Genomic DNA, 19,787 nt, shown 5'->3' with positions numbered 1-19,787 from the left:
TATCCCTGCTCATAATATTTTGATGCTTCTGGTATAAGAATAAAACAAAATAATTTTATAATATTATCATCTTATATATCTGAATCTTATGATATATATACATGTATATATATATATACATATATATATATATTATGTATACACATTTATACTCATTTAAACACACACTCACACATATGTATTTTTTTTCATTACTAAAATGGAAACTTTGATGTGCTCACTTGCTTTAGTCAGTCCTGGCCTTGCCTTTGTAATCACACATATCATCCTTTAGACATCACAGCTGTATATTTTCCTTGAAGAATTTCAGCTTCTTTGATTAGAATACGTAGACTTTTTTGGAAAGTTCTCATCTGGACATTACCTGATTATAACAATGTTTATCACATTATAAACTTTTGTTTTCCTTTCTTATCCATTAAAATTTTGTCTTACTATTCTATTGCTATGAAGATACATCAAAACCAAGACATCATATAAAATAAACCATTTATTGGATGTTTCCTAACAGTATTGGAGGGTTAGTCCATGATTATCATGGTGGACAACATTGTGTCAGACATTCAGATATGGTGCTGGAGAATTTGTCTAAAGTTTATATCTTATTCACAAGATGGAGGCAGGAAAGGTGAAACTGACCCTGGTGTTGGCTTTTGAAAGCTCAAACCCAAACTCAGTGATAAACCTTCTCCAAGGTCATACATCATAACTCTTCTTAAACAACCACCACCTAGGAACCAGCCATTCAAATGCAAGTGCCTCTTGGGGCCTTTCTCATTCAACCCATCACAACAGGGCATATTTTGCAAGCAGTGACTAGAATGACTTCCTTGGATTCTAAAAGTCTGAACAGTACCCAGCACAGAACTATCTATTGTGAAGTGCTTGAAATGCAGGTCAGTGTTCACCCCTGGACTTGACTGACACTTCATGTCAAGGACAGTACCTGCATGCCTCTGTGGCATACCTAGTGAACCCTGCCTCCCTTTGTATAAGTTCAGAGAGATGTGATTATTCTGCCATGGGCATTTTTTTTATAACCACAGTGGTGTACATTCTCTAAAATGGTATATTAAGCAGCAGGATGTCTATTGACTTACATAAGAAATCTAAAAATGTTTCGATCTCACCATAAACAATTTTCCTTGCTGTTAACAGTATTTGGAAAAGCACATCAAAAATACAGTTGACTGTGTAAAACAAAGTGGTATTCTAATTTTGGTTCTGCAAAAATAGTTAAAATGGTGTGTTTACAAAGGTGCTGTTTGTCTCCCCTGAGGTTTTCTACTTAAAAATCATTTGGTAGATTTGAAATTAAGAGTCTTACATTATTTTAATGCATATGAGTGTTTCCTGCATGTATTTATGTGCACCATATACATGGCTGGTACCTGGAGAATCTGAAGATGGTGTTGTGTATCCTTGGAACAAAAGTTACAGATGTTTACAAGCTGTTAGGTAGCTATTGAGAGCTGAATCCTGGTCCTCTTCAAGGAAAACAAGTATTGTTTACCTGCTGAGCCATTTCTTCAGCTCCAGCACCTGTGAATTTAAAATACCTTTGTTCCTCGATTAGACTTGTTTATAATAACTGTACAGAAACGTGTAACTCTAAATTGAGGAACTGGTGACATTGAACTCTCACCATTTTTTGAGATGGATAGCTCCTATAAATAAAATCCATCATGGCATTAAGTAATCAATTGAACTCATAAATTAACATAATAAGATGCAAAGATATATTGAAAATAATCTTTTCCTACTGTCCTAAACAGGAAAAAAAGAGATCCAAAGGCATTTTAAATTGGTCATCTGTCTAATAAATTTAACACATGTTGTGCCAATAATAAAGAATTCATGAAGGAGATAATGCTGAGAATAAACCACCTAATAACTATGCAAGGTCCTTGTTGAGAGAAAGGGCCAAGTGAAAGGAGGACATAGGTAAAACATGGCCACAGTGAGCCAGGTGCCCTATTGGCAGTATTGTTACACATGCTATCTATGCAGCGCCTCCAACCCCACTGAAAACGTCATTGCAGTGGAATCAATACTAGGACTTTGAAGTGTAAAAGGAAGCTCACTTGTAAGTAGTGTGTTCAGATACAAATGATGATGATCAGGATGGCCAACTCAATTTTTATTAAAAGAGGGCTATATTTCACTGATTTCAATTTTGGATAAATTCATTTGACATAGGTAATTTGAGGTGGCAAGATTGATTGCTCACTTAGTATAGGCACTTGATACTCAAGCCTGACAATCTGAATTTCATCTGTAGAATCTGTACAGAAATGAGAAAGAGAACTGACCTCACAGAATTTTCTTCTGACCTCAACTCCTGAGCCACAACATATTCACACACATGCACACACAACAGCAATAAAGTTTAAATATATGGGTAATTACTTCTACCTTGTAGCAAATATTTATCAAATTGTAACTTTATTTTAGATTGTTAAAATAATGCCTTTTTAATATTTGAAAGCTTAGCTGTGTTCTGTAATTTTGTTTTTTAGAAGCTATGTGACTACAGAAGCAACTCCAAATTATGACTGTTTGTTAATTGTGAAAAATATATTTAAATTATGAAATATCTGAAAGGGAAATAAATAAGCTGAAGGTTACTTTGTGGAAAAAAAGAGGATAAATTAATTTCACCTACATATTGCTTGACATAAAGGGGATAAGCTTTGGGTCTGTTTCTAAATCTTCTGTTTGTGAAAAATAATATACTCCAAGAATGTAAAATCCTTTGGAAAAAAAAAAAAACTGAAAGTGAGGAATAGAGTTTATCTGTGGTGAAGCTGCTTGTGGGTTTGGTGTGACTTTATGCTGAATTTGCCTTATGGTCAGGCATTCTGATTTGTTGCAACAAAACACTCACCCAAAGCAACTTGGGGCAGGAAAGAGTTCATTTACTTAGACATTACAGTCCATGAACAAAGACAGACAAGAGAGGGACTGAAGCAAAGATAAAGCAGAAAGGCAGTTGTTGGATGGATGTAGTCAGCTTATCTCATAAAGCTCAGGAGCACTTGCCCAGGGATGGCACCACCTCCATACCCTCCTGTCTCATGTTCAGTTAAGAAAATCCCTGGGATGTGGTCATGGAGAAATCCGATGGAAGACAATCCTCAGTTTAATTTCTTTCTTCTCAAGTGTGACAGGTTGAGGACAAAATTTATCAGGGCAGCAGGCAATTCGGTAACTGAAAAAAAAATACAGTACACATCACTATCTTTAATTAGGGAAGCCTCACCTTAGCATCTTAAAACAACAACAACATCATCAACAACAACAACCAAAAAAAATGACTTGGGTAAAGCAGAAAATCTATGTTGAACTAGCTTTTATTTTCACTAAATAATTGTGACCAATGGCTCAAAACTTGGAATACAATAAATATACTTAAAAAACAAACTCAAAACCTCAGCGCTTCAGAGGTAACTGTTTATAACTAATATTATGTGTTATTTCTTCATTGACATAGCTAATATGTATACAGGGGTTTTATATAATATATGTTCTTTTAAAGGGAGAATATTTCTTAAACTTACCCAAAACTCTAGGCATTTTTGGCACTCTTTCCAGCATTTATACTGGCAGCTCATCAATTTTAATGGGCAATGGTAGATATTCTTACATGTCCACACATGTATTGGAACTTCAAAATCAATTTTACTCTCAGCAGGAAGCCACTTGGTATGTCTTCCAAGTAAGGAAGTAAAGCAAAATCTCTTTTCATTTTTCCCAGTCCTTGGGGATCCAAATCGTTGGCCTGAGAGGTGAATTGTAATATCATTATAGAACAGTGAGAAAATTGCTCTGAGAAAATACTTTGTTGGCAAGCACAAACACTACAAATGTGTCTCTTCCAGTTCCATGCTCAGTTCTGTTCTGTTCACACTCTGTCTAATATCATGTCGTAGTGTGAACTGTGCATTCTCTCCGTGCTTCTCTTTCTTGGAGAAGGATATTCTATTTCTTTCCATGATAACCCCTCATTTATCCTTCCTATGTCAACTGTTGCTTGAAGTAATTTTGGATTCCATGACACTGTACTAACTACTTTTTTCTATATAGCTTCAGAGATACTGCTGAAGAATTCATTTCAATATTTTAATGTTCACTGAACAAATGATAGTTATGAAACTCTTTACTGTCATAAGCCCAGGCTAGATGTTTACAAAACAATAACTAAATACAGCTATATCACTTATGTGTCAAAATAACAACTCCCCTCTCTCCTGTAAAATAAATTGAGTCATTTTTACAATGCTAATGAGTCCATAAGCAAAGAACTGTTCTGTGTTCAAAGGAAGCTCTAGTATTATGTGTGGAATGATTGGATAGAGATAGTAATGTATGTAGAGAGACCAATTAAGTGAGGTCTTGTATGTTAAGAGAAAGATGATAATAAATTGGATAAGAATAGGTCATTTGAGAAGGAGGAAGTAGATGGAATTGAAAAGGCTATTTGGGTAGTCAAATGAAAGTGTAATGAACACGAGATGAGTGTGTAGGAGGTGTAAGATGTGAAAGATCCCTGATTCCTGAAATGAGTGACTGCACTGGTAATTCTACTGGTCATTAAAACAGGTATAATGAACAAAAATCTCTATTGGAGAAATACATAATTATTATTTCAATTTTTCAAATGCTAGATTTGTGATATGGCAAAGAAACATGAATATTTGAATAGGCAGTTATATATACAGTCATAGGAGAGTTATTGATGAATGATGCAGATGTGGGAGAGAGGATCATACATGGAATTACTTGAAGCCCCAGTGTCTAAAAATATTGCCTGTGTTTGACTACCTTAACAGATAATGTAAGGATGGGGATAATAATGTAAAGGCATGACCAGAGAGATGGGGATAAATAGAGAAGTGTTGTTTGCCTCTAGATTTAAAATATGCTTAAGATGGATTGAGGAAGGACGTTTAATAAAACCTCCTGTTAGAATGAAAGAAGTAAAAGCCAAATTAGAAAGAAAGAAATAGTAGAAAATTAAAAGTGTATACACGAGTTTGCCAATATTTTGTGTTGTAAAGGAAGAGAGCTGCACAGTTGTAGCTCTTATTTCTGCAAATACTAAAGGGTTCTACTAGTACACATCCCAAGAAAAAGAAAGAGTAAGGATCTACTTTCATAGCTAAAATACAAAGTAACCAAAAGGAAACAAAAGTAAATAGAATAATTATATAAAATGGAATATTACTGTAAGCATACTACATTTATTAAAGATATACCTTTAATGTTTTTAAAATGTGTGTGTGTGTGTGTGTGTGTGTGTGTGTGTGTGTGTGTGTGTGTGTGTGTATGTGTGTGTGTCTAAGTAAGATATAACCAAAGGAGTGCAGTGTCCTTGGAGCAAAGACTACCTGAATTCCGCAGAGCTGAAGTTTCAGGCAGTTGTGAGCTGCTTTTGGTGGGTGCTGAGAACCAAACTGAGGTTCTCTGCAGCATGATTCACTGATTAAATTTCTAAGGAATCTCGTCTTTCAAAAGGTTTGGAACAGTTATTATAGTAAACAAGAAGTAAATATTAGAAATTTTATTTCTCAAAGGGGTGGCCTTGAACATGTTATTCACAAATGCTCAAGAAGAAAGAATTACATTTTCTTAGCCTCATAGCATAATTTCCTGTTTCTCACCAAACTATTTCCTCACAGTGAAGTACTTTTTGTTTATATAGAGGACACACTTGAAGGAAAGCTTGTTGTATTTGACTACTTCAATGTTACATTCCCAAATGTATGTTAACATATTACCATATTGGTTTTGTATGTCAGTCTTATAAACTTGGTAAATATATATTTAGATTTATTATAAAGCAACAGGATGATTTCTGATCAATAAGGAATTCTGATTTTTGAACAGTCATAAGAATGGAATCGAGAAACCTAAAAAATTCCGAGGCATGACACTTTAGGAAATTTGATAGGAGGAAAAAATAAAGAAAGCAGGAAATGTCATATGTCCCTGTGCAGCACTGTTCTTTGTTTTTAATGTCTTTTCACATTTATAAGTCTTCCTTCATGCATCATTATAATCACTTTGTGTGCTGATACCATTTAGTTTTCACAGTGCCTAGCAAATTGCTAGGACATATTGGCCCTGAAAATAAAATAAAAATCTAAGTGTTCATATAATTTTATTGATGTGAATTTGAACATAGGCAATGCATATTCTGCTTCACAGAGAAGTTGTACTTGATATGCAAAGTATTTCCACTTATTGAATTCTCTTGTGCTGAAAATTAAAACCCTGAGGGGCAAAGGTATGACTATCAATATAGCATGCACTTTCAAGAACTGGGCTTCACCTTGTAGATATTAGCTAAGAGATAAAAGTTCTATACTGAAGTTGGATGTTCTAGGAAAATTAACATTCATAGGAAACACGGCTGCTATGTACCCTCCAAGAACAGATTGCCTATAACATGCTCTGTTTGTGATGGGATATTAAAGACCAGCTCTCATAATTTTTCACTCCACATTTATAGATTCGTTTCTGCTGACAGAGTAGTGGAAATGTAATTAAATGTTTAGTTTAATTAAAATGGAAAATAAATGCTTGTTCTCAGAAATTTACTCCAGTCCCCCAAACAGAAAACGTAAGAGACTATGAGTCTCAAAAGCATGTACTACTGTTTCTCAGTATGTATTCATTTTTATAACACTCAGATATAATTACACACATATATTACACAATTCATAAAAACTACATTATCACTACACCCTTGCCGAAGATATATGTTCATACTCTATATGAAGCTTAGAGGCACGTTATACAAATTGATGTGATGCTGTAATAATTGGGAAGGTTGAGACTGTATCAGTGGTCAGCCACTTATGCCTGTAAATAGAGTGATGTTCTACCCTTGTGAGCCATATGGTTCTGTTAAAACTATTCATCCCTTCTACTGTAGTACTGAAGCACCAAGGCTTTAATAAAATGGGCAGAATTATGCTCAAATGAATCTTCATTTGTAGATAGTGAAATTTAAACATTATACAAACTTTACAATCCACTATAGTCCTATTGTTTTAAACATTATATATGTTTAACACACACACACACATACACACACACACACACACACACACACACACACACATATATATATATAAAATGGCATATAGCTCATATACCATATAAAAGTATGGTTAGCTCAGTATATATTGAAAGATTTAGAGATACCTATGGCTTGTATGAGTGTACACACACACAAACACACACACACACACACACACACACACAATCTCTATCTATCATCTCTCTCTCTCTCTCTGTCTCTCTCTCTCTATCTATCATCTATCTATCTATCTATCTATCTATCTATCATCTATCTATCTACCTACCTATCTACCTATCTCTCTCTCTCTCTCTCTCTCTCTCTCTCTCTCTCTCTCTCTCTCTCTCTCCCTCTCTCTCTCTCTCTCTCTCTCTCTCCAATAATGTGTAACACTTCGGTCTTTCTCTAGGCATCCCAGACCAGGCGCTCCCTCTCTCTCCCATTCATGTGGCTAATCTCTTCTCAGCTGTGATTTTGCTCTTCCATGAACATTTGCTTCATTGCCCGTCTTTGATCAGTCATGCTTCAGTATCTCTTCCACATTTAACAATTTCATGGATATTTAACTCATATTTCTCTAAGCATGCTAATGTATTCATTTCCACTCAAATCATTTTAGGAGTGTGTCAAGCACACATCTCACAACTTGGCTTTCATAATTTTTCTTTTTTTTTTTCATCTAAGACTTCTACATTAAGTATTTACTCCTTTGATTTAGTTGATTATATTTCTGATCAGATTCTTGCCTTCCTCACCCAAATAACTTTCCATAATTAATTTTAAAAAGTCATCATTTAATTTTATAAATTGAAATAGTATTTTACCATGTGCTATATGTTTATTTGTATTTGTATTTTTAACCATTTTCATTGCATTGGATACTTATGTATAATCTGCATTTTTTAAATGACTTTTAAAAAAAATTTCTTGGTACATTTAATTTACCAGTGTAAAGTGATATTGATATGGTCAACTAAAAATTTTCATTCACAACTCTTTTTATTAGAGTTCATAATAAAATATCTAAGAAGTAGTGTGTTTGCTTTTCACATTTGAAATGATCTTATAGTTCCTTTTTATAACATTTTAATTTTTCTTATATATGAAAAATGTTTACATCCATGATAATTCTAAGTCCAAAATATTCTGGTGATTTTGAAGTAGACATTTACTGTGTTTTCCATTTTATTATATTCTTTAGACTTACTAACTTACCCAACAAATTCATTATCCACAAAGCTGCTCAAAATTATTATATGTTTAAATAATGTTCTTTCTTGCCAAGTGGTGGTGGCACACACCTTTAATCTCAGCACTCGGAGGAAGAGGCAGGCAGATATCTGTGAGTTTGTGACCAAATTGGTAGCTTGGTTTACAGAGTAAGTTTCAGGACAGCCATGGCTACATAGAGAAATTCTTTCGTGAACCCCTCCCCCTCAAAAAAAATACTTCATCAAAGCTACAACTCTTAGAATTTTGTTGTTGTTTTTAAATTATTTTATTAGGTAGCACTGTTAAAAAAATCTCTATTGTCATAACTTTAAAACACTTTGCATAAAATCTCCTAATTATATATAAATGAGATTTGATATTTAAGACTTTAAGATGATTTGAAATGTTTCAACCATTTCTTTACTTTGATCTCTTCCCCTTCCCACCCTAATTTCTATTAAACTTAACATTTGTGATTTGAGCGTTAGTAAGTATCTCTTGTGATTTTTCTCAGTCTACTTGCTCTTAGGTAATGTTCAACAATCCTGCCCCATCTGCCTTTATTCCTCATCTTCTTAATATTATGCATCATTAATTATTTTATATTATTACTAGAACCCCTCATTGCTTTCCTTTCTAGTGATGAGCTCATTACATAAAAACCAAACAAAAGAAAATAATAGTTTCAGTCTGGGAGTTCAGTAGAATCTCTTTGAAACCTCTGCTCTAAGGCAATCTGTTGGTTTCATTTTCCAAATTTAGCATACAACAAGTATCAATCAATGAAGGTTATTAAATATTCAGATTCTTTTCTATCTATGAGAAAGAATATGATTTGGTTTTCCAGAGAGACCTAAATTAACAAGTTGTATTAAATTAAACAAAGTTTATAAATTTTATAATCAGAAATAATTAACTATTTTTTACTCTTCAATAACTAGAAATTAATTTTAGCATCAGCTGTCTTTAGTATTTTTTATTCCACCTCAACTAATTATAGAACCAACTTTGTTGGTGTGTGTGTCTGTATATGTGTGTATATATCATCATTTCAATATGACTTGAAACATTTGCAAAGGACACAGACTGCAGTGAAGTTCCATAGTTCTTTCTAAGAACGTTTCTCACAATCATCTATAAAGGGAGAGTTAAAAAATACCCACCTACATCTAATAAAGTTAGACCCTACATTTCCATAGCTTCTCTTATCCAGCTACATTCCCTTAAAGCTTGTCAAATTAAGTACCTTTCCAATGAAGTTGTCCTCTCCCCAGTATTTAACAGTTATCTGCTGCTTATGGTGAGAACTCCACAGGCACTCAATTATTCTTCATTGATAGAAAATCTGCCTTATTTTTCTAGCTGAACTTTATCACTTCTGTTTAGTTGTAACAACAAAATATTTGGTAGCATGATCATTCTATTATCCAGGCTATCCAACCAAGTTATTTTTTAATTACTTATTATAAATTCATAGTGAAGAGTTTTACCAGTCCATTTCTATATTAGTTATTTTTCTTTGGTACTGATAAAACAGCACGATGAAAGCAACTTAGAGAAGAAAAAGATGATTTTGTCTGACAGTTTCAGAGGGCTGTGTATCCATGAGGGCAAAGCAGAGGAACAGCAGCCTACAGCAGACGTGGTGGCAGAGCAGAAAGCTAAGATCTCACATCTTGAGCTGCAAGCACAAAGTGGAAGTAGCTAGCGGATTGCATCTCTGAACTCCTAACTCCAAGGACATACTTCTTCAACAAGGCCTAAATGCCTAAACTTCTCCAAATAGCACCAGCAATTTGGGGCCAAGTACTCACAGATGAGAGCATACAGGGACTCTGTGATGCACTACAGTTTCCCAGTTTATTAGTTATTCTATATTAAACATCTTCATGTTTACCTAGTTATCCATGGCTGTAGAAATAAAATTGCTTAATGAATTCATAAAATATTAGCTGTTATTAAATTGGATAAAGTTTTTCCTTGATCTAGCTGTCCTTTTATTGGAGGAAGGACTTGGAATGAAGGTCATGAGCAGAAGTTATTTAGAACTCCTTTTGATGTTCATGCTGGGGAAACAAGAGAGGCTGTGGGTGTGCACAATTGCTAAAATAGTTAGGATTTCACATTGGTATGATAATCACTCTTACTATGTTATGAAAAAGAGGAGGTAAGCTTAGTGAAGAAACAAAGTAGAAAATGGTCTATTCATCTGGTATTGATTATGAGATGGAGAGTCAAATGCCAAAGTTAATGCATAGCAGACCAACTGCAATGTAAAATTGAAGAGGTTGGTTTTAACACAAGCATGCCTATCAGAATACCTTAAGCAAAGTGTTTGCTATGTTTCTGACTTATGGTGGATAAACATACAATTCTCCACTCTAAAATATTATGAAAACAATACACACTTCGTTGAAACTGGACTTTGAATTTTGATGTTTTCCTGTAGTGTCTAAAAACAGCTGCATATGAGCCACAATAACAACACAGAAAATGACTAAAGCTCTAGAATGTGCTATCCGCCTTAGACATGTTCTTTAGGTCTATAAGTAGATTATAAAGCCACTATTTTCAATTTATGATTATTTGAGAAGGGACCTTGTCATTAGTTGAAGATAATCTGCATAAAAGCTTAGATGCAAGTATTTTTGCTAGAATCTGCTTGTTTTGTTACATTATCTTTCTTTTATAAATTAAATTAATATAAATTCAATCATGTTCAGTCAAAAGAGAGAAAAGGTTTGCTGAGAAAATAGAAGATTTTGTTAACGTATAAAAGAAGTAAAATGCTGGAAAATGTAGTTCAATTACTAACAAGAGCCATGTGTCAACTGGAGATCTCTTCAAATCAGAAGGCAGAAGAATTTAAGTAATGGTATATCCCCAAGTCACTTATATTGTGATAGAACAGTACTAAATTAGTCTTCAACCTAAAACTTTCCAAAACTCATGGTCCCACATACTCACTCTTAATGCACAGTGGAAAAAAAGAAAAGAAAAAAATGCCTCCAATCTGCATAAACATGATCTGTGCTATGTCTTTAAATGTTTATTTAAAATTACAGTGTGGGAAGCATCACTTCAGTTTTTGAAACAGATTACACTTCACACTCCTTTCATTGTCCGGCCTCACAAATCTCGTCTAACAGATTTTAACATCATCAGTTAAGTTTGACACAGGCTACACAGATGATGCTTCAAAATGATTGAATGAATTCACACTATATCTAATTAATATGTGAGGAGTAGCTAAGTCCTAGGAAACACATTCAAAAGGGGAAATGCTCCTTTTTGGTGGGTTTAATTTTTCCCTTTCTCTCTTTCTCTTACTCACTGTTGTGGTCTGAAGGTTCTGTGACTGACAATCCAATCCTTTTTATCTCCGGTCTCTTAAGTGTTTGCTGTGGAACTCTCATACAGAGAAAAATCTGTATCTTCCCTGAGAAGATTGTGAATGGAAGCTGATCCCTCTTTAACACTGGCTTTCACTTTTCACAGAAGCAGGTGCTCTCAATAGTACACCATCTTAACAGATGGACCCCATTGCTATTGACACAAATCACTCAGTGTTTTGATTTTGCAAACTCTACCTTAATGCAGTCACTCACAATTTATATGTGTCTAGCAAGATGCTTTTTACTCACACACACACACACACACACACACACACACACACACACACATACATATACATGTACACATACATATACATATATATCCAAAATACAAACTGATGATTGTGTGTAGTGATTTTAATAAATAAGAAACACAGAGCCAATTGCAGAGTTAAAAGCCCAAGAGGTCAGAGCAATAGCTAAGAGCTAAAAACCCTTTCTTACCCTACTGCCGCTGCTGTCCTTCCTCTCAGCAAAGGCCTACTCCCTGAGTGTCGGTCCTTTTATTGACTTTCTGTTCTGCCTTCTCTTTGGTTGTAAACCCAACCACATGACCTCCTTGTCACTGACTGTCTATACAGACCTCCAGGTCATCTATGGTTGGTATTAAGATTAAAGTCGTGTGTCTCCGTGCTGACTGTATCCTTGAACACACAGAGATCTGCCTGTCATGTGATCGGGATTAAGGGCTTGTGCCACCACTGCCAGACCTCTGCTATGGCTTGCTATTAGCTCTGAACCCCAGGCAACTTTATTTATTAACATATGAATAAAATCACATTCAGTCCAAATAAAATATCCCCATAATTGTGATTATGACTTTGTAATGAACACTTCCTCTGTATATACTACTCACTAGATAGAGTAAATTGCACCCACTATGTCCTTCAATGTAGTCACTATGAGTTCTCTATTGGAAATGTACTATTATAACCTTTAAAACAAGTAAATTGAGGGCAAGAACTTATAAAAGGCAGTATATGAAATACAAGGCTAAGGGTAAATTTTACCAAATTCTTAATGATTGATTAAAAGTTCACACAGTTTTCTTTGATTAATGTTTTCCAGTCTTAAAAAAATGAATAGAGATTAACTGAACATTAAAAAAAGCAAATTTTACTATATATTCCCCATTGTCCAAGGACAAGGTCATAATGGGTTAGTTAAATGGAAACAATACAACTGTTATAACAGCGGGAGTGCTGTATTGAGTACAGTGAAATTTAAAGCATGGTGGATATGCTTATGATGGATTTAGATGGTTTTGGAAGAAGGTATTCTGGCTTAAAGAATGTGATGAGGAAATAATCCATGCCAGTAATTACTAGTTAGTAGTAATGGGAAGAACATATGGTTTGGGACAATATGTTTGAAGCTGCCAGCTCCAACAAATGAATATTGGTGGCTTGAGGAAACTTTAGATTGGCACTGAATTACAAAGATAATTTCACTTAGCCAGTGACTTAAAGACTAAATAAATATAGGCGTCAATATGACTGTAGCATTATGGGAATAATGTAATCCCACCCTTACTTGGATATGGTCACTTTGAAGGCCAAATGCAGTATAGGCTATTCAATGACTGTATTTTCAGTGTTTCCCTGATGCTTACCTGTAATTCTTAATGATTTAATGATCTGAGAGGATAGAAATAAGTTGATTTAGTAATTACTGGACTCAATGGATTAATTATTTCAGCATAGTAAATAGATTTGAAGTATACAAGGGAAGAAATAAGTAATACTAGTAATCCTAAAAGGGAAGTAAACGTAGTCCTTTTTTCTAAACAAATTTCTTAGAATTTCAAGTTAGCATTAGGAATATACAATTTATTCTTGATAGAATTTCTGGTTAATGTTTCAAACACTGTTCTCTTTTTAATTTATTGTTTCTGTATGGGTTTTCTGTGAGTTAACAATAATCTGACTTGATGACATGCTCTAACTTTTCTTTTAAAGTATGTATACATTTCTTCTCATGTTTTCCTTCTGGTGATAAAAGTATATTTTAACATATAGCAGCTACTACTTCATTATGAGTTTCAGGCACATATTTATCTTTTATATTAAAGTAATGCAGTGTGGTACAGTTCACATTTCAACATCTCGCTTTCCATACAACTTTAATTTCCTCTATGAATAATTACACATACCCACTCCTTGGCAATTCTTTCATAAAGCAACATTGAATGAGAAAGGAAATGGTAATGTACAGCTAATCATATGCACCTGAATGTAGATCAAGCTTCTCATGCATTAAAATAAAAGGAAATTATGAGACTTCATTTGACAATTTTGCATGCTGTAGAATATGCAAATTCATCATACACTAAGAGCTAATTTGGTCTATTTTTAGCATACACACACACCCCCGCCCCTCCAGTACTGACCAAACCTTTACAAGTAGCTCATACATTTCTACTTTGCCCTTCCTCTGAAGCATGAGGAATTTGTTTATTAATCAATTAATAATTAGTAATTATTAAAGTACTAATAATTTACTAATATATATGGTTTCAAATGACAAAAATGGACCTGTAAAATTCTTAAGTGTAAGAGAAAGTTTTTTTCAGAGCATACAATCTAGCTTATTCATTAGCGCTGTCTTATCTCCGTCATACTCCCCCCTCCCGTTTCTCTGCTTCCCTCTGTTGCACCTCTCCTCATTATTCAGGTACTTCTGTCTGTGGTCATGTAGAAACTTCTCTCTTGTTCATTAACACCCGTGAAGGTATCTATTAGTCCAGGTTGTTACTATCATTGCCCTGAATGCCAAAATTTGTGAATGCAATGTAAAATTTGGGCATTCATTCAAAGTTGTTTTCAAAACTTCAAGCTTTACTTTCACTCGATTCTTAGATGTTTCTTGAACACGCAGCTAATATAACACCATCCACATATTCCAAGCTAACCCCATTATGTTCACTCATCATGATTACAATTTTTTTCTTGTACTCTGTGGATGATATCACCTGTTCTTTTTTTTTTTTTTCCAGTAACAATCAGGCTTTGTAAATACTGTCCCATTAACTTTAAAATTTTTTAATTGCAATATAATTAGATTATTTACTACCTCCAGTTTTTTCCTTCCAATCTCTCCTAAGTATCCCACCCTCTTGACCCTTATAAAATTCAAAGCTTCTTCTTTAAACCTAGATCTATTCCTAAATACATGCAAGCAACCTGTTCAGTCTGCACAATGTTACCTGTATGCATATGAACTGAATACTGACCACTTGGTATTGGATAAATAATTGTGGATCCTTCCCTACTAAACCATTCTTCTGTGTTTTGCTCAAATCCTTCAGTAAATATAGCCAGCTTCTTTACTTCTTCAGTTTGTATTTATATACCATGTGGAAGTTATGCATTATCTTGTTCCACATTACATCTCTAATTCCCCACTTTTTTATTCCATGATATGGAAAAATAGTTCAATTGCTTAATACAGAACAATACCCTACCACAATGTATTGAGTCCAAATAAGTGCAATGTATTCTCCTCTGAGGCAAAGAAATAGTTCTCCTGATGCTATGGTCCTCCTTCCTCTCTATTCTTGCCTGGGCTTTATTAGCAAACAGAAAAAAATTGACTATTTTTCATTTAACTTTTACACAATATATTTTGATCATGTTATTTTCTTTTCCTCAACTTCTTCCATATCCTACCCACATCCAGAATCCAAACCCATATAACTTCCTGTTCTCTCTTTCTGTGTCTCTCTCTGTGTCTAAACAAATAAGCAAAAGACAATTTATAAAAGTCAATAAGACTAGAAATTCCAAAACAAAACCAAAATAGCACATAAAAACATGGAGGCTTTGGTTTTTTCCCTGCAAACTTCCCTGGAGTGTGGTTGATAGAAACAGTGAAAGTCCATTGGAGAAAACTGATGTTCCCTTTCCTAGTAGGTGCCAACTAATTTATATCATGTGACTTTATGTTTTTAATGTATTATAATTTACATATTTATACATATATATGTATATACATTATATACATATATACATAAAATGTTTCTGATCAAATAATCTTCCTAATGTCTCTGTTCAAGTTCTTTTTTTTCTCCACCTCTCCACTACTACTTTTACATTTTAAATTCATGTGCTCTTTTATTTTAATCCAGTGAATTAACTTAGAGTAGCCTGTGTGTACATGCCTGTAAGATAATTCAATGGAGCATGGGAAGTTGTATCTCTGAAGAATGTCGAATCAACCAAACACGGTGACCATGAATTGTCAAAATATTCTTTATCTTTTTTTTTTTTTTTTGGTTTTTCGAGACAGGGTTTCTCTGTGTAGCTTTGCGCCTTTCCTGGGACTCACTTGGTAGTCCAGGCTGGCCTCGAACTCACAGAGATCCGCCTGGCTCTGCCTCCCGAGTGCTGGGATTAAAGGCGTGCGCCACCACCGCCCGGCCGTCAAAATATTCTTAACTAGGGATAAACCCTATCTTACCATGGGCCCCTACCCTAGTCTATATCTGTGTTGGAATTTGGACTAGCTTGATTTTGTACAGCTATTGTTTATATATTCTCATATTTTGTGAGATCGTGTATTCAGTGATGACACTGTGTCCAACAAATGATGCTTTGCTGCAGATGTCCTTTACTCTGGCTCTTACAATCTGTCTGCCCCTTTTCCCATGGGTATTCCTGAGCCTTTGGTTGGGGGGACTTAATCTAATTGTCCCACTTAGAACTGAGCTCTCCACAGTCTCAGATTCTTTGAATTAACCATCTGTCATTATCTTTATTAATTACCAAAAAGCTCCTCTAAATTTTGAGCCCATTACTATATCTGCTTTGTAGTATAATAGGAAATTCTTCAGGATTATGAACTCACCAGTGATGTGTTTGGGACCCAGTTACAAGTACCAGGGATGACTTCTCATTAAGTCCAACAGGCCAATGGTTGGGTACCCCGATAACTTCATAGCGCTATTGTACCAGTGAGAACATCTGTGAGGCAGGCATTGTTATACATCACAGTGTTCTCATCCCTGTGAAACTGCTGATTACTGTTCTCTCCCAGCAGTGAACATAGAACCTTCCACTAGAAAAAACTGTCAGAACTTTCAGTTCTTTCCCAGTTTAATTTATTGTTCCATATCACACAATGGTGTATTTTCAGAAATAGAATCTCACCCTGCTTCCAGTTCTTGGGGTACTCAAGAGCAATGACAACAGTCTATAATGTCTCAGAGGTCTAGGCGACACCAATGACAACTTGAAAAAGATGTAACCAATTCCATGTTTTAGGCTATGCATTCATTGATAATGGATGATGTCTAGGGAAAGGGACAGACTGGGTATTACAGAATAACATCATTTAAATTCCTTTTATATGTACATATGTATGTATTTTAGGAAATGTCTATAGTAATATTTTTTCATATATCTTCTTCAATTGCCTTTCAATTTATTTACCTATTTCTGCTTATACTTTCTCTTCTTCCTTTAATATCTCACTCATTTAATCTTTGTTTTGCATTATTAATTTTTTTTCTTTATTTCTTTTGTGTTCTATTTCTTTTCTCTGTAAATATCACTATGGCCTCATACTAGTTTTCGAAACTTCAAGAAACTACAGTTCAACACAATTATTTAAAGATTCAAAAGAAGCATCCACATATGAGGCAGAATATGTTTATATGCAATCCAATCCCTATCAAAATTCACAGAAATTGAAAAACTAATTTCAAAATTCAAATATAACATGACTGATGTAGCTAAACTTACCTTAGCAGTAAAAACTTCTGGAGTACCTATGATAGGAATTCTGAGTTGTCAACTTGACATGCTAGGGAAGAGAGGACCACATTTACAAAAAAAAAAATCATAAATTCTGTTAGATCAAGTGATGACATATTCTCATCCCGCTTTCTTTCCTCTATATTGTGGCCAACATTTTAACAAGAACATAATTTCAACACAGTAAACTTAGGCCTCCTTTAGTGCTTCTTCCTCTTCTTCTCCTTCCTGAACTTTTCTGTACTGGATTTTAGAAACATGTTATCTCACCCTGCCTCCTCTTCTCCTTATCATGTATGGGTAATTTATTTCCATCATCCAATTCAGACTTCCCAAAAGGCTGTCCACAAAATGTTCAGGATGATAGAAAGCATTTGTGTGGTTTCATAGCACTCTGACTTTGCCTCTGTTACAGTACCACATGATGGTGAAATGTTGATTTTTAAGATTTCTACCTTCTATGGTAAGTTTAAGTTGTGAATCACACTTTTCCATGGTTTAATTTGAGAGATGTCTACTAGACTGACCTGTGCCAAACTGAACCAGAAAACTTACATATATTACTTCAGTTGATTACCATACATTTTAGATTTTCTATTTGCATAATTACATGTTAACTAATATATTATACTGTTAAGTACTAAACATGTTAATGCAGGTTTGTAATAATGATGTCAGAAGTGTACAAATCAGAGCAATAAATACTATTTAATGTGAAATATTCTGAAAATAGTTGATACATTTGACTCATTTTCTCAGAAATGTCAGAATTCTGTAGTTAGTCCTGCCCTTGAGAACTGAAAGGGGAATATGCACACAAACAACCACAAATATGATATATTCTTTAGTAGTATCAGCCCACTATATATTCTGTGGAAGCATTTTAAAATTCACACAACAGGATTACAGTAATTTCATTTTTTATAGAGTTGACCTCTAAAGAATTATTTGGAAAATATATATTCTGTTAAAAATGTTTTTGTCTGCATCTGCTTCCATCAGTCACTGGATGAGGGTTCTATCATGACAGTTAGGATGTTCAGCCATCTGAACACCAGAGTAGGTCAGTTCCAGCACCCTCTTGACCATTTCAAGCCCTAGGCGGAGCTCCAGTAGTCCAACTAATTAGAGGGGAGGAATTATATGAGCAACAAATATCAAGATCATGATTGGAAAAAGTACAGAGACAAGTAGCCAAACTAGTGGAAACACATGAACTGTGAACCAATAGCTGAGGAGCCCACAGGTTACTGGACGAGGCCCTCTGCATAAGTGAGACAGTTGATTAGCTTAAATTGTTTAGGGGCCCCCAGGCAGTGAGACTGGGACTAGTCCTTAGTGCATGAGCCAGCTTTTTGGAACCTAGGGCCTATGCTGAGACACTTTGCTCAGCCTTAGTGCAGGGAGGAGGTGCTTGGACCTGTCTCAATTGAATATACTAGGCTTGGCTGACTCCTCAGGGGAGATCTTGCCTTGGAGGAGGTAGGAATGGGGGGTGGATTGGAGGGAAGGTTGGGGGGTAGGAGGAGGGAGGGCAGGGAAATCCATGGTTGATATTTAAAATGAATAGAAAATCTCGTAATAGAAAAAAGTTTTTCTATCCATCAATATATATTTTATGATTATCTTCAAAATTTACCTTTCTAAGATACCTTATTATCAGCTCATTGGAAGTAATTTGTATTTATTTTATTATATAAAAGTTTTTGCAAATACATAGCTTATGGGATTTAAGACAACAATTTACATTTTATTAGTTTTCAATTTGTTTTTTATTTTTTTTGGTAGCAATAAATTTTCTTGCTCCCATTGATTTCCCCTCAATGAATTTCCATCAGCACTTTCCAATGCGATATTACATATATGTCAAGTACATCTGTGTGCATACAATTCCTTACACATATGCATACTCATTCACACACATAAACATTCATTTTTTTCTAAGCATGGGAAGGAAAAGCTGCAGATATTTCTGATGAACTTCTAATGTTCCTATTTGACAAAGTATTAAGATAATTTAAGTCCATTATGTTCTCAATTAACAATAATGTGATAGGGAAATGGATGTGAAAAGAAATTTTGAGAGAAAAACAAGAACTGGTCAGTAATTATTATAGTAACCACATTAATAGAAATGGAAATAATAAAATATTAATTTTCAGCTATTACATAAGCAAATTGAAAAAAGTTACTGCTCAGACATAGCAAAGAAATAATTAGTATTTTACTTAGTTCTTCTTAATGGTGTTTGAAGTAAGAGAGTAATCATTGTTCTAAGAACTGTTCATAGATTTTAGCTGTAGTTACAATTCTACATACTCTAAAAATACAACAGGCAGA

The sequence above is a fragment of the Peromyscus eremicus genome, chromosome 11 (assembly GCF_949786415.1).
Source record: "Peromyscus eremicus chromosome 11, PerEre_H2_v1, whole genome shotgun sequence".
NCBI lineage: Eukaryota > Metazoa > Chordata > Mammalia > Rodentia > Cricetidae > Peromyscus > Peromyscus eremicus.
This window is presented reverse-complemented; position numbering follows the sequence as displayed.